Consider the following 21,194-nt stretch of genomic DNA (forward strand, 5'->3'; position numbering starts at 1 on the left):
AAGTCGTTGAAAAGTGGAAGTTTGAAAGGGAAATACAGTTTAACAAAACCGCAAGATAGTGTTGTGTCAACAGGTTATTCAGCTTTTACTGATGTGTGTTAATCTGACAAATGTGAACTGTGTGTGAAGAAAAGAAAGTATGATGATAATTGCGCTAGGTTTGGATTTTCATAAATAGGTGACATTTTTGCTAACAGTGGTCTGAAGCCTTCCCTACTTAAATTTCATTTAGAAACTAAACACCCAGTCGCATAAAGACTAAAAGATAACAAGTGGAAAAATGATTTAACTACTTTTGTATCTGCTGCAAAAAGTGAAAATAAGAATGCCCTTGATGCATTGTATTGCATTAGCTACAGAACTGCTAAAACTGCAAAACCTTATTTAATAGCTGAAGATTTAGTGCAGCCATGTATAAATGCTGTAGTACAATGCATTCTTGGAGAATCTTTCACCAAAAAAAATCAGTATGGTACCATTGTCCATCAATACAGTTAGCCATGAATGAACGATGTAGTACAATGCGTGCTTGGAGAATCTCCCACAAAAAATGTCAATACGGTATTTGTCCGACAATACAATCAAATGCTGGATTAAAGACATGTCAAATTATGTTTTAAAGTGAAATTTTGGAAACAGTTCGTGCTAGTCCTCTCTTTTGCGAATCAACTGATGTTGCCATTTAGCCCTTTTGTTACTTTTCGTCCATTATATTAATGGGGAATCTGTAGAAAGAGACTATTATTGTGCAGACCCTTAAAAGAGAGAATGGTGCAAAACCTACAACAGGGTGTTATGCTGGGTTTGTTGCCAAAGTGAAATCAGTAGTGCTGAACACTTTTTGGACACTTTGCTGCATTCATGGGCAGGCTCGTGTTTCTAAACACAAGCATGCAGTGCAAGTAACTAATTTTAAGGCTTGCCCAATAAATTACTACATCTTCACAGTGCTTTGTGAGGAAATGGGAAGCATTTGTGAGTGTTTATTGTCTCATACTGAAATTGAGTGTTTATCTTGAGGTAGAACTATTTTCAGACTGCATGAGCTGAAAGATGAACTTTATATTTTTTTTCACTCGCCAAAGTGCATGGAAGATGAAATCTGGTTACAGACTACAGATTATTTGGCAGACATTTTCTCAAAAATTAAAAGTTTAAACTTATCTCTCTAGGGGTCAAATATAAACATTTATATTGTGCAAGATTACGTCAAATCGTTCATTAAAAAACTTAATGTTTGAGAAATGTGTTTTAATAGGAATCAAACTGAGTGCTTTGATACGCTTCATGACTTCCTGGTGGGAAATCATCTTACTTTGGACGAAAATGTCAAGTACATGGTGAAAAAATATTGGAAGGGTCTTGGAAAAACTTTCAGAGAATATTTCCTTGCTATTTCCAATAATAACAATTGGATTCGGAATCTCTTCTGAGAGCCTACAATCTTAGAATCCACATTAAGCATAATTTAAAAAGAGCAGCTTCTTGAAATTTCCACTGGTTTTCAGTTATAGAAAAGTTATAAATTGGTTAAGTTTAAAGGAGTTCCCAATGTTAGTGAATAAAGCCATAACGGCTTTATTACCTTTTCATCCACATACTTGTATGAAAAGTCATTTTCTTCATAACCCTATTTAAAAAATAAATACAGAAGAAGACTTTGTGCTGAAAGTGATTTGAAACTTTATTGAACTTCTGTGGCTCCTTACTTCTAAGCTCTGTGCCACTGAAAGGATGCACCACCTTTTCACTAAACTCCAAGGAAGGGATGAGTAGTTATAATGAAAACTTTTGTTTATTATTGCAATTGGGCCTACACGTTGTGTAACTTTTCAGTCATAACGTGAGTAACTTTTGGTTTTAACCGTTAAGGATTAAGTTAATTTAAGATTACTTGTAATTAGATTTTATGCATGTGAACTGTATGCATCTTTAAAAGTCATCAGTTCAGCCAAATCAGATCATTGTAGAAGGGGTTCATGAGTTCAAAAAGGTTAGGAACTGCTGGTCTGATGAATACTGCACGTGGAGATATCCTCCGACCTTGTGGAAAGGGCTGTGTTACAAATATTAAACATGATTGCCTTGTCCATACAGTTATGAAGATATTGTTGTCATGTTGTTCATGTGCGCTATTGAGAAAGAAAAATGTAATTGGGTCAATTACATGAAATGTGATACAGTATTAATAAAATCTTACTTCAGTTATAATGATGTATTAATTAGAGGTGATATTTACCTGTCACTTCTCAGGTCAAAGATATCTTAGTGTCAGAAACAATTATTCATGACACTACAGTATTACTCAAATACATACAATTTTTCCATGTATCAACCTTTAGGCTATCATATGCAGTGAAAGTTAATTTTTTTAAAAAGTGAGTGGATGTAATTTTCCAGTTTCATTATCTTCCATGAACAAACTTCAAATCACAATTATTGCTTCTTATTCCAAACCAATAGACCATCTCAAATAAAATAAAATGATATAAAGAAATTATGTTAGATGAACTTCCAAATACGGAGGAGGCAAAATTTACTCATTGAAGAGTAGAGGTAGCTATCCTTCACATCTCAGTACAGTGACATGTGACAGAGTGTCATGACAGATTATTTCCTATTTGATTGGGACACAGCATTCCTCATGTGTGACTTGTCGGTAGAGGCTCTGAGGGAAGCCCATACCAAGAGCAGTATTAAAATGATTTTTCACTAATATGTTATAGAATTTAAATTATCACCAAGCATTTAGAAAATTTTCCACATAGATATGAATGATGATAGTCAAACTTTTTAGAAGTGTTGATATTGTATGATGTTTTTCCAATAGTTAATTGCTAGACTTAAGGTTGCTCCTTAAAATGCCAGTTAGCTTCATGTAGCAGAGGTTATGGGGCATGGCTTCTACAGACTATAGCTCTGTGGGCTTAAGTACGTGAGCCTAAGGAAATTGTATCACACTCCATGTGATTTTCATGTTCCACTGCTTACAATGAAGGAGAATCAGTAGAGTGGCTGAAACTTCGCTCTCTGTATCTTCCTATTATCATTTGATATGCCATTAATCAAGATATGATTTTCATCTTTTGATATTTTTAAAGATATTTGTTTGCATCTTTGGCAATTCTGTCTATTATGTTAGAAGCATACTAAATTTGTAAATGCCTTGTCAGAGTGCACCAGGATACAGTAATGTAAGTGTCATCACCTAACGTGAGTTTCATAAACGATTAGGAGAAATAAGGGCCTGAAATGTTTCTTGTTACTTTCAGTTCCTAACAAGTTCTTTGTATGCAAGTTTCTTTTCTTTATTTCAGGTGCATTTTGATCATTCTTGCAACATGCGAATTAAATTTAACTGCCAAAAACATGTACTTTGAGACATACATTATGTGATCAAAAGTATCCGGACACCCCCAAAAACATACGTTTTTCATATTAGGTGCATTGTGCTACCACCTACTGCCAGGTACTCCCTATCAGCAACCTCAGTAACCATTAGACATTGTGAGAGAGCAGAATGGGGAGCTCCGTAGAACTCATGGACTTCGAACATGGTCAGATGATTTGTTGTCACGTGTGTCATATGTCTGTACACGAGATTTCCACACTTCTAAATATCCCTACCTCCACTGCTTCCGAGTGATAGTGAAGTGGAAATGTGAAGGGACACATACAGCACAAAAGCGTACGGACCAACCTCGTTGATGACTGAAAGAGACCGCTGACAGTTGAAGAGGATCCTAATGTGTAATAGGCAGACATCTATCCAGACCATCACACAGGACTTCCAAACTGCATCAGGATCCACTGTAAATACCATGACAGTTAGGCGGAAGGTGAGAAAACTCGGATTTCATGGTCGAGAGGCTGCTCATAAGCCACACATCACGTTGGTAAATGCCAAAAAAGCCTCGCTTGGTGTAAGGAGCTTAAAAATTGGACAATTGAACAGTGGAAAAACATTGTGTGGAGGGACGAATCACAATCCGATGGCAGGGTGTGGGTATGGCGAATGCCCAGTGAATATTATCTGCCAGCGTGTTTAGTGCCAACAGTAAAATTCGGAGGCGGTGGTGTTGTGGTGTGGTTGTGTTTTTCATGGAGGGGGATGCACCCCTTGTTGTTTTGCATGGCACTATCACAGCACAGACCTACATTGATGTTTTAGGCACAGTCTTGCTTCCCAGTGTTGAAGAGCAATTCGGGGATGGCAATTGCATCTGTCAACACGATCAAGCACCTGTTCATAATGCACGGCCTGTGGCGGGGTGCTTACATGACTTTAACGGACTGGCCTGCACAGAGTCCTGACATGAATCCTATACAACACCTTTGGGATGTTTTGGAACCCTGACTTGGTGCCAGGACTCAACGACAGACATTGATACTTCTCCTTAGTGCAGCACTCCGTGAAGAATGGACTGCCATTCCCCGGGAAACCTTCCAGGGCATGATTAAACACATGCCTGCAAGATTGGAAGCTGTCATCGAGGCTAAGGGTAGGCTAACCATATTGAATCCCAACATTATTAATGGAGGGCGCCATGAACTCGTAAGTCATTTTGAGCCAGGTGTCCAGATACTTTTGATCACATAGTGTAATTTAAGGCTAGAGCGTTCGCAGGATCTTAGCCGAGAGGTAGGCAGGGATGGGGAGATCTCATTTTTGCGATGAAAGGCGATTTGAGATTTCATGACAAATGGTTATGAGTGCACTTGCTACTTGTCAGTATCCATTACATGCTCCTCCTTTGTTTAAACTGATACTCTACTGTTCATCTGGTGTTTCTGCACTCATGAACATGAACACATTAATCACAGATTGGCAGTTTCACTTAGCCTTCAAAACCACAAACCATCTCTGGCCTTAGTTACTTATAATTCATTTTTGTGGCTACCCTCTACGTTGTGCGTGTTGCCAACATGCCGTTCCTGCTGGTTGCACCATGGACATCTCAACAGGTATTGTGCTCTACAGCTCGCCACTCAGTACTGTAGCCATTCCAATGAAATATTTCAAGCAGATAAATCCAAGTGGCATGTTAATAATAAGCATAAACAAAAAGAATGTTTGCCATACTTTAGGGGTAGCACCTTTGACTAGTAATCAAAATGTGTCCCGGTCCCAGGTTCAGACCTCATTACTACTTAAATTTTGAATAAAAATCATCAGCAATGGCAGCCGAAGACTTACGGCATAAGAAGTCGCTCTTGTTCTGCCAACAACTTTGTCAAAGAGAGCGCGGCAGGAGTGGATGGAATCTCAGGGCACACTCTTGCCTTGGTATGGGAAATTGCCCCTAAAAGATGGAACAATCAGCAATGATCAATGACAGAATGCAGAATACTATGGAAATCACTGCATTAAAGACATGTGATATGTATCCACGGGACGTGTGGCTGGTAATTGAAAAAGTGTCATGACGATCTCTATTGGAAAAAGATTCCTTACCGGTCCCCCATTTATGTCTCCGGGAGGGGGAGCTGACCGTGAGAAAAAGATTGAATAACCAACGAAAGGGTAACACACTGAGTCGGGGTGTGGAATGTCAGAAGTGTGAACATGGTAGGGGATGTAGAAAATCTGAAAAGGTGTTTGCTACAGCTCTATTTAGATATATTGGGGGCCAGTGAAGTGAAATGGAAAGAAGGCAAGGATTTCTGGTCAGACGAATATAGGGTAATATCAGGAGCAGCAGGAAATGGTATAATGAGAGTAGATTTCATTATGAATAGGAAGTAGGGCAGAGAGTGGGTTACTGTGAACAGTTGAGTGATAGGTTGTTCTCAAGAACAGTTGAGTGATAGGTTGTTCTCATCAGTATTGACAGCAAACCAACACCGACAATAGTAATTCAGGTACAAATCCAAACAGCACAAGCAGAAGATGAAGAGATAAAGTATATGAGAGACAACTACATACTCTCATTGACCTCTAGACAGGGAAGTGATCTGTATTTGGGTAATACATCCTTAACCATTGTTCGGAATCTTATGTCTGCTGGCTACCCGAGAACTTAGTACGTGAGTGTTAAATCACAGATTTTAAAGTTTAATATGAAAGACTTCTATGGATCTCTCATTTCTCATTCAGTGTAACTGCGCGTTGCACTAGTTTAGTCCTTTTTGTTTGACTGTCAATCTTAAGTATATACCTACAAGTCACATGTTATGGTTTTTTATTTTTTAACCAATATCCCATGAATACTGTAGTAGTAAATTATCACCTGGCCATGTAGCTGTGATTTGATTGTTACAGGAGCTACTACAAATAAATATTTTTTTTTATGTATCATTATGTCAGCCTTGCTATCACTAGTCAAGAGCTGCCATATTCTCCTAATTTGAAAACATCAAAGGGAAGTTAGAATTCTTGTTTATTGTGTCAAGAGATGTAACTGATATTTCAGATGGAAAAAGAATTGGTCATGCCCTTGCTTAATAGAAAAAAAAGTAATTCTGCTATTCACTTCAAATGATGTCGGTGTGAGCGAACCAAAAAATACTTAAATCAGGATAGTCTGACTGTCTTATTTCATGTAACAGAAATTCCATTGTTCTTTTGTTGTTTGCAATACTGTGGTCATGGTTCCATTCTTCTCTTACAGCTTCAAGAAGTGGCTACAACAGTGACTTTATATTTGTGAAGAAATGCAGAAATACTGAAAAATGAAGTGAGCTGATGATAACTTGGATGTCCAGGTGTTACAACCGAAAAAAGTTATGAGTGAAAGCAGTGATGTGGAATCACCGTGAAATGAATGGAACAGAGTAGCATACAGATGGTCAGTAACTTTCAGAATGGGTTCAGTTGACACTGAAAATGATTACTACGTTGGTTTACTGTACCAGGAGTTGTTGTTAGTGCTGTGTATTGCAATCATTGTAAAATCCCTCTTATTGTTAAATTGTTTCATAAATTAGACTATGGTACATTATTTCCTTACCTTTGGCAAAAATGAATGATTCCTTTATTTGTTGTGGCCCCAGTGTTAACTTCTGAATCGCTTCAGGCAAATGCTGGGACAGTTCCTTTGGAAGTACACGACCAGCATCCTTCTGCATACTTCCCTAAACCGATGGGAATGATGACCTCGCTGTTTGTTTCCCCTTCCACAAACCAACCAACCAATCTAGACAAATCCCTTCAGAAAAGACACCCTAATATTTAAATTTATATTCATTGGTGTCAAATTCCTGTGTTTCAGAAATGCTTTTCTTGCCATTGCCAGTCTGTGTTCTATATCATTTTTGTATTATTTCATCAATTATTTTGCTGCTCAGACAGCAAAACTCACTGTAAGCCTGTGGAATATTGTCCCATCCCTCCACCGTGGCTCTCTGGTGCCCTGTAATATCTCTGGTGGGGCATGATGGATTGCAAACAGCTTGTTTCAGCTCCTATGGATTCTGAATGTAGCTAAGATCTGGAGAATATGGAGACTATTCCATCTGACTGGTTCCGTTCTCCACTAGGAAGGTGTTTACAAGATTGTGGCACTGGTGGAGTGCATCGTTGCTCATCAGTGTGAATTCTGCTCCAGTATGCTCACTAAATGGAGCCACAATGTGTGCAAGAATGTTGTTCCGATACTTCACACCTGTCATCCTCCCATTTATTGGCACAAGTGGTGCCCTGTGGCCATACACGATTCCATATCAAAAAATGAATGAACTGCATTGATAAGGGCGGCAGTATAGGATACAGTTTAAACATTGCCCTCGTTGCCTCCACGCATGGATATTGGTATTATCAGGGTGGAGACAAATACGGATCTCATCAGAAAAGAATGTTATGTCCCACTGTTGCCTAGCTCACAAAGAAGGTTCCATGCTTGTGTGATACAAGCCCTTCTCTGAACTTCATTTAGAGAAGGAACCTCAAGAGGTCTTCTGGCATATAACCCCTGCTCACAGAGCCTGTTTGATTTTGCTTGTTTAGACTGCTGCAATCCTGTAGCTGTTTGGAACTGCTTCTACAGACATGTGGCGTTGTGTTGAGGGTTTCTCCTTGCTGTTGTATGCAGAGATCGATGCTTCACATCTGTTGTTTTCCTGCCTATTCTGTGACGAACCTCAACTGATCTTGTCGCTAAAACTTGTTACGAATTCTAGAGCGACATTCTGTGTGACACCCACCTGTTTTATCCCCTGCTCATCAGAGAGATTATACAAAACCTCTGATCTATGTTATTGTTGACAGAATCATCCTGAAGCAACAAAACTCTCATAACAACACACAGCACAAGTACTGCAACATATACGGATGACACATTTGCCATACACTGCACATAGTGCACCTTATAGTAGAAATATGGACCGTTTCATATAGAATTACATTATAAACAAACAAGTGCACTGATATTGTAATGTATCTCTTTATCACAATGTTCAGTATTAAAGTGTTGGCAATGTGCAACATTTATTTTGATGTCTGTATTATGCTTTCCAGGTGCAATAGTTTTGTCAATGCTGGTTGGTTCTCCCAAGGAACCCAATAATTCTGAGGTAATGTTGTCTTCTCCATGGGTCTTTCTTTGACATAGGTGTGCAGATTCTTCACACAGTAATATATTTCCCATCTCATCATGTACTTCCTCTTTCTTCTTCTTAATGCTATCTTGAATAATTCATTTCTCTTGTAGAGCCTTTCTATAAGTTCCTTCCACCTTCCAACCTTAATTCTTTAATATTCACACAGATGATTAGCTTTCTCCAAGACCCCTATAATATTCGTATAGATACCATCTATATTTCTCAAAGTTATACATACTTCTACAACTTTGCATTTATCCTCTAACTATTTCTGATCTGCTCTATCGTGCTTTCTGTCCGTCTTGGTTTTGAGACAATATTATGAAAAGGAAAGTTGCTAATCACCATGTAGCGGAGATGCTGAGCCGCAGATAGGCACAACAAAAAGACTGTCACAGTATAAGCTTTCAGCCAACAAAGTTGTGCCTATCTGCAACTCAACATCTCCGTTATATGGTGAGTAGCAACTTTCTTTTTCGTAATATTGTTACATTCCATCCTGGATTTTCCGCTGTTCAGTTTTGAGACAACTGTATTCGGTTTTGCCTCCCTCAATTGCTGCATTTTTAGGGTTCCTTATCTCAGTTGGTAAAAACAGAACCCATATAGGATCACTTTGTTGTCCTTCTGTCACAAGACCACTTTTTCTGTCTGGAATGAGTGGACGTATCAAGTTGAAATTTATGTCCCATATTAAAGTCTATGGTTCCTTGACAGTGTAAAAAGTCGAAGTTTCTTAGACCAGGTAATTAAAAGATTTAGGTATTTTTTTATGTCACATATTTTGAAAGTCGCAGAGTCACTCATCAAAACCTGTGGGATACTTCTGATTAAACTAGAATCATGAAATTTGGCAGGAAGCAAGATTTCACAATAAAAGTAAAGGAAAACATAAAAAATTGTTAATTTGTTATTATATCAGATAAAAAAAAAATTTTCGTTCAAATTTGTTATCTTGCTCTCAGTCTGTCCATCTCTTAAGACACTGTTTTCTCAGGAGTGGGTAGGCACATTCTGGATGGATGAATTATCTATATACATAATTAAATTTGTACGAAACACTCAGAGTGCAAGTCCTATTCACATGTGGCCAATTTTTATGTATTCTCCATTCATTATTGGTATGTACAATATTTCCTAATGTTTCCTCGTTTCCTTAACTCTGAAGAAACATCTGCCAATATGAATTGCTAGAGATATAGTTTTGCTTCAATATATACCTGTCATACACAGCATTCCACTTCTCACAGTTGGTAAATGGCTGCTCATTCCCCTGTTTTTAGAAACATATTTTTAGTCTGCTGTAGGAGACAAACTAACGAAAGGGTTCTGTGTACGCATTTTCATGCCAGCACAACCCTGGTGGTGATCCTGTGGAATAATAAAGATAAAGCTATATTCAGGTTGAAGGTATAGATGAGACTGTATTTTTAATTTTGCTTAAAGGAACTCGGTCAAGCTTATAACTAGTCCCATTGGAGCTTGTGAAATTAAAATGTTACATTATTTAGTCAAGATATGTAAGTAGTAGGTAACCGTTTTGTAGTAACTGTATTCAAATCTGATAACTACTTATCTGTTATTGTTACATTTTCCATTATTCCAGGGAAACATGTAATCATTCCAAAATAATACTACCATATTTTTGTCACCATATTATAGTTGACTATTGAGTTTAAGGTGCATTCTCTTCCACTTCCTTTATTTACTCCCAATTCCAAGTTGACGAAACAGCACCAGTCAGCTGTTGTTAGAATGAAAAATGTATTCAAGACTTGGGTTTATGACAGTGGTAATTTGTTATCTTAACTCAGGTGTGGATCTGATAATGCTTCACACTTATAGAACAGTCAAAAATGTTGATTTAATCAAATTTCAGGTAAATACTGTTTGCAAACAATAACGTTTTAACTGAAAAATATTAGGTAGGGTATGCAACTTGGTGCCTGTCTGATTATGTTTTGTTTTGTTGAGTGAAAACATTGTATAGACTGATGATGCTACCACATTCCCCATGTGCTGTTATTTTAAAAAATCTGTGACTGGATCTTGCATATGTGGGTTATGTAGAAATTTTTAGTTGAAACTGTAAGCTTGTGAAGAAAATTTTATTAAACATCTCAGCTAGCTGCTAAATGGCTGTATGGGTCAGTTGTCGTTTTCTGTTTCAGTCAACAGCAGTCTCAGTTGAGGAAATTGTGGTAAATCTAAACCCTCTCTGAACACTATGAGGGAGTGATTGCATTACATGCACTACTGTCTGTATCTGCTGTATGTAAAGATGTAGGCTGCACCTTGTTCATTTGTAGGATTGTTTTATTTCTAATATTATGTTTTATTACTCAATTCTCAATTTAGAGTAAATATTTTCACCAAAATCTTACTTGATGTAGCTTACTGAAGGAATTTTCACAAGCAGAGTTGTAATAAATTGAAAAAATGTATACTTAACAGCTGCCTAAGAGTTGAGTAATAATTTCTTGTTGTTATCATATATCTCAGAGACTGTGGAATTTGTTGTTCACAAGTGAGAAACAAAAATCCTTTATTCGTGCACATGATCTTTAAAGCTTTCTTTTTATGCGCCAACTCGTAATCAGTTTCAGAATCATTGTAGTCAACTGGTGGAAGTACAAACTCCACAAATTATAATCCATTTTATATTGATACTCATTTTGGAATGTGATGTTCATTATAGGTAGCACTAGTTTTGAATTAAATTGTCGGTGGCTGAATAACTGGTTCTCAAGTTTATGGAAGCAGGGCCACCAGTAGATTTCATGGGCTTCTAGACAAACTTCTCAAGTCTTCTCAGGCTGTAGGATTTAGTTATCACAAATATTGATTCTTTGGTTTTTTATTTTACTTACGAGAAGTAAATAAATGCTGCCTAGACAGTGAACTGTCAGTAATTTATTAACTGAATATACTGTATTTGAACAGATAGAAATATTAGTACATACAATAATAATAATAATAATAATAATAATAGTAATAATAATAACAGCAATAATGTTGGAAAAGATAGACTGCTACTTACTGTAAAGATGACATGTTAAGTTACAGAAAGGTACATAACAGACACTTTCACATTAGCTTTCAGCCACAGCCTTTGTCAGAACAAGGAGGCTATGGCCTTAAGCTTATGTGTAAATTGCTTTTAATTGTGCCTGTGTGCAAGTTAATGTGTCATCTTTATGGTAAGTAGCAATCTGTCTTTTCCTACATTGTTGATATTCCAAGCTCCAAACTGGAGTTTCCATTGTTAAATAACAACAACAGTAACAGCTACCAAAAGAAACAGACCTAATATTTAGCTGGTTGACACTGTCAGTGTCAGCTGAACAATGTTGGGCAACTGTAGATGAAACACTAAATCTCCTATTCTTGCAACTGATGATGTTATCTGCTACATAGTATGCTCATTTCAAAGCAATTTTGTGCCCTATTGATAACAGTGCTAGATGATTTAGTTTCTCTTGGCCTAAAGTTGATCTTAAATGATTTTTGATTAATGCTAATTTACTAAATCCTCTTTTACGTGAAGCAATAGTCACTTGTAGAGAACAAAGATTGTAACCTCAACTTGTCAATTTCATTTACAAAAAGAAATGGAAGCCCTTTGTTTTCTGTTGTGTTTTTCAAATCCAGAAAAGTAGCTTTACTGACTGATGTAAACATTTGTATTTCTCTGATAAGATTATCATTCACATCATCAGGATAGGTTCTAATTAATTTCTTAATTGTATCAGTATCGTTCAAAGTAGTATTTATTCTGAAAATAGCTTCAAAAGTTGCACAAATATTTCTGATTTCTCCAGTTGAGAAACAATGTTGCCTATGATTATGTCAAAAATCTCTTTTTGGGACTGTTTTTCTTCTATTTCATTTGGGAGTGTGCCAGATGCTTCACTCCTACTCCAATCAGATTCATCAAAGATAATTTTCCTTTATCTTCCTCTTTTTTTAAAAAAAAAAAAACACTGCCTCAGCCACAATTTCAGTTGTCCTTTTTTTTAGCTCTGTATACAGGGACTAGTATGTGAATAACAGTCAAAAAATTGATTTTTTAATTTTTATCCAAAAAAATTCTCTGTAGTTTTCTGAATGAGAAAGAATTTACTTCCAGGAAAATGGACCACAAAAAGTACTAAAATTAAAGGAATTTAGAAGTAGTTGCACCCACCACGATGTCCCCAAGGCACACAGTCAGCTCTGTGAAAAATAAAGTTTTGCTCTCATTTGTTTTGTTGTTAGACTTTTTAGTCCCTTAAGTTGGTTAACCTGTGAAAGCTGTACAGTTGCTTATCTTTCGTTTATACTGAGAGTTTAGTCATTGTATGCTGTTGTTTTGGCGCGAATATTTTGTTTACAGCGAAGTAACTGTGTGTGTGTGTTTCATATTCCACTTAAAAGCAATGGGAAGAATTAAGAACTTCGGTGTTAAACAATGTAAATTTTATGGAGACCAGTTCACCTAACAGATTAACGTTCACCTAACAGATTAACTCTGCTAATACTGAAATGCAATGTGATGCAACACTTGAATCTACTTCAACTACTCCAAGTGCTTTGAAGCTAAAACTGAAATATTTGGACAATGGGCTTGACCGTATTAATGCTGATAATATAGACATGCCAACTATTGGTTCAGGTTGTGTTACACTCTGCTCTATCTGAACTAATAAATAAAGCTTTGCAGTTTAAGGAATGTGGCAATAGTGGTGTAAAGGTATTTGAGGAGATACGTGCTAGAATAGGTTGTGCATCGAAATTAAGATCTGTTTGTAATTTTTGTGAGTGTGGTTATACTTGTGGTGTAACTAAACAGAGAGTGTATAACACAAACATCAAACTTGCTTATGCTATGAGTTGTATAGGCAAAGGGTACAAAAGTGCACAAATTTTCTGTGCTCATGTAAGCTTACCTCCCCCTACAAGATTTGACAGGTATAATAAAATTATTCTACGGACTTCAGAAGAAGTAGCAAATGATAGTTTTAATAATGCTGTTCAGGAAAGTGTAGACACGAAAGACAGCAACGCATGTGTGTCTGCAGCCTTGGCTGCATCCTGGCAACAAAAAATCATAGTTCCCTAAATGGTGTTGTGACAGCTACCTCCTTGGACAGTGATAAAGTCATTGATGTGGAGTATATTACCAAGTACTGTCATGGCTGTACTAATGGAAATGAAAATCATAAATGTTTGATTAATTTTAGTGGCTATAGTGGAGGGATGGAATCTGATGGTGTTGTGAAGATATTTCACAAGTCAGTGGAGAAATATGGTGTGCTATATGTATCTTACCTAGGAGATGGAGACTCAAAAGGGTACCAAAAAGTTTATGAATCCAAACCTTATGCTGACACAAAAATTGAAAAAATGGAATGTGTTGGACATGTCCAGAAAAGGTTTGGTACAAGGCTGAGGAACTTAAAGATGAATTTGAAGGGAAAGAAATTAGCTGATGGTAACTGTGTTATTGGACGTGGTTGGCTTACAGACGAAGAAATAGACAAGTTGCAGTGTTATTATAGACAAGCCATAAGACAAAATAAAAATCACCTTGAGGGAATGAAACAGGCAGTATGGGCTACCTTCTATCATAAGTCCGCCACAGATGACAACCCATGTCATGTACTCTGCTCACATGGCAGTGACTTTTGGTGTGGCTACCAGAGGGCTGTTACTTAAGGTGTGACCTACAACCATAAACATTCTTTGCCATTTGTTATAATGGACGTTATAAATCCTATATATATGGATTTTAGTGACACAAGTTTATTAGAGAAACATTTACACATTAGGACTAAAAATCCAAATGAAAGTTTCAACAATTGAATATGGGAACGGATAACAAAAACTGTTTTAGTAGCATTAAATACTTTGAAAATAGGGTACTAGATGCTGTTCTATGTTTCAATGATATTGCAGTGTCAAGGCCTAATGTTGTGGAAGTTATAGGAGTGCCTGGTGAACTAAGTACACAGAGAGCTTTAATAGCCGTTGTCCAAAGGAGACTATCCAAAGCAGCAAAATCAATGTTGTAAGCCACCAAAGAAGCAAGAATAAGAAGAAGAAATGTGAAAAAGAAAAGGGAGGAAGAACAACACAGGAAACAAGATGAATATGGACCTGGGATGCATTAATGCCATGCAAGTTTTAATTTTATCTTGAATTTCACGGAAGTTAAATTATTTCATGTTCTTGTACACTTTGGATCAAAAACTGTTAAAGATAGAGAGCTGAAATTTTGTATACTGTCTTAAAACATGCTTAACTAAAGAGTAGACTAGTCTTGTGACATAAATTTGAAACTAAAATGCTTTTTATGAAGAAAAACTCTGAATTCATTTCCAATATTTTTGATAATCATACTTAACAATTTTTTGTACCACAATTTATGACAGCACCATCTTTTCAGTAGTCTGCTTTAAAGATAATAGTGTAAAGTCCTTAAAGGACAAAAATAAACGTGTTACTTTGTATTTTGAGTAATGTGTACCTATGATTTACATAAACAATTAGCATGGTTTATTTCACTAGCAACAAAAAAACAAGTGTGAGAGCTGAAGCTGTGGTTCATTCATAAAAATGTTCCCAAAAGATGTCTTAAAAGATAGTAAGCATTATACGAGCTTATGAATCTTATTCTTTGAGATATGTTGTTTAGAAAACACAATTTTTTCAAAGTTTCCGCCGGGTTCACAGACTAGTCCCTTAGGATTTCAGGCCAGAGTGCTCTTACATCCTTATCTATGAAAACCATAAGAGCTCTAATATTTTTTTTCATTTCAGTATTAAGGAAAATACCGTTTGACTGCAGAATCAATCTTCTTACATTTATATGGTCTAAAATGTTCCTCCAAACATTCAAGAGAATCAGTGTTTCAAACTTGGAGAAATAATAGATCAGTCTGTCGGGTTCAGCTAAACTGGTGGCTGTCCGGCCTTTGCTTAACGTGATTCAGAAGAATGAAGACCTTCAGTTGAGCAACAATAACTTTATTGCGAGCGCGTATCTGACGATGCCCGGCATGTATGGACCGATCGGAGTTACAAAATTTTGCTTCCGGCCTCTACAGAAGGATCCTTAATCCTCGGAAAACTTCTGTAGTTAGGAGAGAAACAGTACTCGTCCACACAAGCCAGGAGGCACGAACTACTAACTAACTCAAAAAAACAAGGAATAATAATAATAAACAGAACGTATATAAAAGCTAGAAAACACAGCGCCTCTAGAGGCTGGGCGCGGAACTACACTGACGTCGTGTACAGTAATTACGACCGCATAACACTGCACTGACACACACACACACACACACACACACACACACACACACACACTGGCGAGCTTTAATTAGCGCGCGGCAGCGTCGCTACATCAGCCCCCAGGGCGGAAGCGGAGCGTCGGCGTCGAGATACCACGCCGGAAAGTGCACCCGACGTCCAGAACGGGTCATCCTCGTCGGAGGAGGAGGAACAGCGTCAGGAGGCGGACGTTGTGCTGCGTTGGGCGGTGGATGTTGAAGAGCCGGCGCCGGAGATGTGGCGTCAGTCTGGAACAGCAGTAAGTGGATGCCCACAACGAGGTGCCGCTAGTGGGGTGTCAGGAAAAACATACCCAGGTTTAACCCGATTCAACGCAACAGTTGTGGTTTTGCCATTCACTAGGATATCAATGGCGTTGGCACTGCGCCGTAGCACTTCATATGGACCAGAATAAGGAGCTTGTAGAGGCGGTTTAACGCCCTCAGTGCAGAGCATGACGTGACGACATTGTTCCAGGTCCTGGTGCACGAAAGTGGGCGGCTTGCCGTGACGTGTGGCCTTCAGAGGACGAATCTTTGATACGTGGTCCCTCAAGCGTCGCAAGAAATCCGGCTGGCCAGTAGCAACTGTCTCTGTGGCGTCAGCGTCTACAAAGTCACCAGGAAGGCGCAGTGTTTCTCCATAAACCAGTTCTGCCGCTGACGACCCCAGGTCTGGTTTGAAAGTAGTCCATAAGCCTAACAAGACCACCGGTAGTGCAGTTGTCCAGGTTTCTTCGTGGCACATCAGTGCGGCCTTCAAACAACGGTGGCAGCGTTCGATCATTCCGTTGCTTGCTGGGTGATAACTTGTGGTCTTATGGTGAGTGTAACCACATAACTTGGCCAGCTGTAAGAACAGTTCTGATTCAAATTGCCGTCCGCGGTCAGTGGTAATATGTAGTGGGCACCCAAATCTTGCCAACCAAGACATTGCAAAAGCGGAAGCTAATGTGTCTGCTGTGATATTATCCACCGGCACTGCCTCCGGCCAATGTGTAAAACGGTTGATCATTGTAAACAGATATCTTTGCCCGTTCGAAGGTGGAAGTGGTCCGACTACATCCAAATGAACGTGGGCAAAGTGGGCGGTGGTATCCGGAAAATCGCTGATCGGTGCCCGTACATGGCGGTTAATCTTGCAGCGTTGGCACTGAAGACAAGATCGGACCCACTCGCGGCAGTCTTTTTGCATGCCTGGCCACACGAAACGTTGCGATACTAGGCGGAATGTCAACGAGTTTTAGTTGCAATGCGGAAGCCGTATCTTTAACATAGGCAAGGAGGTCATCGTCTTTCTGTGCCTGTGCCAGTGCAGGAAAGTCTATGGTACTGGAAACACAGCTGATCCGTGATAGGCAATCCGCAACAATGTTGTTGATCATAGAAATATATCTAATGTCGGTAGTAAACTGGGCCACGAACTCAAGGTGATGAAATTGATGGGGGGAGCAGTTGACACTATCCCGACGGAAGGTGAACGTGAGTGGCTTGTGGTCTGTATATATCGTGAAAGTTCGCACTTCCACTTGGGGGCGGAAATATTTCACTGCTTGGTATACTGCCAGGAGCTCACGGTCATATGTGCTCCATTTTCTCTGTGCAGGCGAAAACTTGTGGGAATAATATGCCAGTGGCTGCCATGCGTTGTCCGACCATTGTTGTAACGCGGCTCCAATCGCCGTCTGGCTCGCGTCTACGACAATTGCTAACGGCGCGTCGAGCCGTGGGTGTGCGAGAAGCGCCGCGTCGGCCATGCTCCTCTTTGTTGCCTCGAACGCAGAACACATGTCCTCTGTCCACTTTATCAGAGACTTGCTATTTACTTTAGGGCCTGATAATGCCGCCGTCGAAGGCTCTTGGAGCTCAGCAGCGTGGGGAAGGTGTCGTCGATAAAAATTGAGCATCCCCAAAAAACGACGTAATTCTTTGATCGTAGTTGGTCGGGGTAGCTGCAAGATAGCGTCCACCTTCTCAGACAGAGGAAGAGAGCCTTCAGCAGAAATCTTATGGCCAAGAAATGTCACCTCTGACTGCCCAATAACACACTTGTCCACGTTCAAGACGACACCGTAACGCTCCAATCGCTCGAAAATCTCTTGCAGATGTTGTCGGTGTTGTTCATGGTCAGCAGAGAACACTAACACATCATCCAGGTAGGCCAAACAGAACGGCAGCCCCTGGAGAACCGAGTCCATAAACCTTTGCCAGGTCTGAGCGGCATTGCGTAAACCGAAAGTCATAAATTTGCTTTCAAATAAACCGAAAGGCGTTATTATTGCAGTCTTTGGAATGTCGTCATTGGCCACCGGAATCTGTGTATACGCTTTAGCGCAGTCCAGAACTGTAAACACCGTGGCACCATGTAAAGCGTGATTATAATCCCTCAGTAACGGAACAGGATATCTGTCTGGCACTGTTCGCGCGTTAAGCACACGGTAGTCAACGCATGGGCGCCAAGCTCCACCCTTCTTCGGAACAAGATGTAATGCGGAGGACCACGGGCTCTTAGATGGCCGCATTATGCCCTCACGAATCATGGCGTCGAATTCTGCATTCAGTATCTTCAGTCGGTCCGGAGCGAGACGCCTAGGTCGGCATGCTACTGGGGGACCATCAGTCATTTGAATGTGATGCACCGTGTCATGTGGTATGAACCTGGGAGCGCCGGGCGGCCTGGTCAAGTTCGGATAGTTAAGCAGTAATTCAGTGTACTCACCCTCCATAGCATTGACCAACTTGGCACTGTGCGTTGCGGTGTTGCGACGGAATCCCGTGACTGCTAAGCCAGTGACGCTGTCTACCAAGTGTGTGTTCGTGACGTCCGGCAGCAGGTGGTAGTGCGCCAGGAGGTCAGCCCCGACGATCGCCTCCGTGACGTCAGCCAGTGTAAAATTCCACTCGTACGTGCGACGTAGGCCGAGATAAAGCTCCATCCTCTGTGTGCCATATGTTGCAATGGAAGAATTGTTGGCAGGCGTCAGACGGAAGGCAGTTGGCGGCCGGCAACGATGTATGGCTGTTCGTGGTATGATACTCAGGTCCGACCCAGTGTCAATTAAAAACTTTACGCCGGAACTCCTATCGGTAACGAACAGGCGCTTGGAGGATAACTGGCAGTCGGTTGCGCCTATTGTCGACTGCCAGTGGCGTTTGGGTGCGCGCATGGCAATGTGCACTTTCTTGCCTGATTGCCGAATCATCGGTGGTACCAGCACAACGGTAGCTCCCCTTGCAGAGTGGTAGTACCGCCGGAAGATCTGCTTCTCGAACGCCGCCATCTGTATCGGCTTCTTCTATTGTTGTCGTCGTCACGTGCCAGCAGCGCACTGACCTCAACCTTGGCCGCGAGTGAATCATGGTCAGCCCGTGCTACAGACGCGGTACTGTTTGCACTTTTGTCCAACGCCGCGACTGGGCTGACCTGAGCCGGTGTGATTGCGTCCTGAATCCGGTCTGCTAGCTGCGCCACGTCATCCAGCGGCATGTCCGTTTGTGAGGCGATTATGGCTTTTATTTGCTGCGGCAACCTACTGCTCCACAGCGTTCTGAGCAGACTGTCTGGCACAGTAACGGTGTCGACTTTACTGCATAGATGTCTCAGGTATTGAGAAGGCTTCCTGTCGCCAATTTCTTCCTGTGTCAGAACCGGACGTATCCGGTCCTCTTGTGACGCGGCCACCCGTCGAATCAACGCTGATGCCTGGCATAACCTCCAGCCTCGGGCGGTGCTGTGATTATGTCCTGCACCTCGGCTGCATAACGTTGCTCGAGTTGGCTCACAATCAGCGCAAATTTAGTTGCTTCGACCGTTATCCCAGCGCAGCTAAAACTTGCCTCTGCCTGCGCGAACCAGAGTACCGGGTTGTCGGGTCAGAACGGCGGCAAACGGACTGCAATCCTGGAGACTGCCTGCTGTTCGGTCATTATGTGCTCGTTACTTACGTAGCTCATGGCTGCTTCTTCTCAATCACGTCGGTCTCTGCTTGAATCACGTCGGGGTCACCACTTGTCAGGTTCAGCTAAACTGGTGGCTGTCCGACCTTTGCTTAACATGATTCAGAAGAATGAAAACCTTCAGATGAGCAACAATAACTTTATTGCGAGCGCGTGTCTGATGATGCCCGGCATGCATGGACCGATCGGAGTTACAAAATTTTGCTTCCGGCCTTTACAGAAGGATCCTTAATCCTCGGAAAACTTCCGTAGTTAGGAGAGAAACAGTACTCGTCCACACAAGCCAGGAGGCACGGAACTACAACCTAACTCAAAAAACAAGGAATAATAATAATATAAACAGAACGTATATAAAAGCTGGGCAACGGCCTAGCCGCAGTGGATACACCGGTTCCCGTGAGATCACCGAAGTGAGGCACTGTCGGGCATGGCCGGCGCTTGGATGGGTGACCATCCAGCCGCCATGCGCTGTTGCCATTTTTCGGGGTGCACTCAGCCTCGTGATGCCAATTGAGGAGCTACTCGACCGAATAGTAGCGGCTCTGGTCAAAGAAAACCATCATAACGACCGGGAGAACGCTGTGCTGACCACACGCCCCTCCTATCCGCATCCTCATCTAAGGATGACACGGTGGTCGGATGGTCCCGGTGGGCCACTTGTGACCTGAAGACGGAGTTAAAAAAAATATATATAAGCTAGAAAACACAGCGCCTCTAGAGGCTGGGCGCAGAACTACACTGACCTCGTGTACAGTAATTATGACCGCATAACACTGCACTGACACACGCGCACAGCACACACACACACACACACACACACACACACACACACACACACACACACACACCGGCAAGCTTGAATTAGCGTGCGGCAGCGTCGCTACAAGTCTGTTCACTCCTACTATCCAATCGTGAGACAAACTACATTGACTTTTTGTGTATTGTAAAGCTTCTGCTACTTCTGTTTGTTTTTATGCTATAGGCTTCACTGCCTCAGTTCTTGCACTCCATCCTGTTTCAGACAGTCAGCGAGGAGATCGACCTCCAGTGTGTTTTAGTAATGCTCTCCATTTTTATGGGCTTGCTCTAAAGAAATTGTACAGCTATATCAGACATCTGAGGAATGTATGTACTACTTCATTTCTTCTTGTAGCATGCAATCTTGAAAAGTTCAGAATACAAGCGGCTCAAGGAGAAAATGTTACCAGTGAGTTAATGTGTCTAATTTTTGGTTGCAGACCTTTTATTTAGCCTGACAAATTTTATCCATGATCAAGGCACTGACCATGACAGTTTTACGTTACATCCTGCCTCATATGTAGCTCACTCTTTCTTGTTATCACACTGCAGTCACCCATGTATCAACCATTCCTGCTTCCGTCACGT

At 40.6% G+C, this 21,194-nt stretch overlaps 1 protein-coding gene across 8 annotated transcripts in view; it reads left to right on the forward strand.

Annotated features, from left to right (window-relative positions):
• The window catches only part of LOC124795677 (MKRN2 opposite strand protein), a 95,040-nt gene that overhangs the window by 18,750 nt on the left and 55,096 nt on the right, over positions 1-21,194 (forward strand). For 3 of the 8 annotated variants that reach the window (XM_047259754.1, XM_047259749.1, XM_047259753.1), the window contains exon 3: positions 6,612-6,788. The exons of 2 other annotated variants lie outside the window; for them this stretch is intronic. The gene's annotated coding sequence lies outside the window, so the exon portion shown is untranslated. Of the gene's footprint in view, positions 1-6,611; positions 6,789-16,329; positions 16,675-21,194 lie in introns of all 8 variants that reach the window. 3 more of the 8 variants (XM_047259751.1, XM_047259752.1, XM_047259755.1) reach the window with 3 other exon arrangements.

This window comes from Schistocerca piceifrons, chromosome 4 (genome assembly GCF_021461385.2).
Source record: "Schistocerca piceifrons isolate TAMUIC-IGC-003096 chromosome 4, iqSchPice1.1, whole genome shotgun sequence".
Taxonomy (NCBI): Eukaryota; Metazoa; Arthropoda; class Insecta; order Orthoptera; family Acrididae; genus Schistocerca; species Schistocerca piceifrons.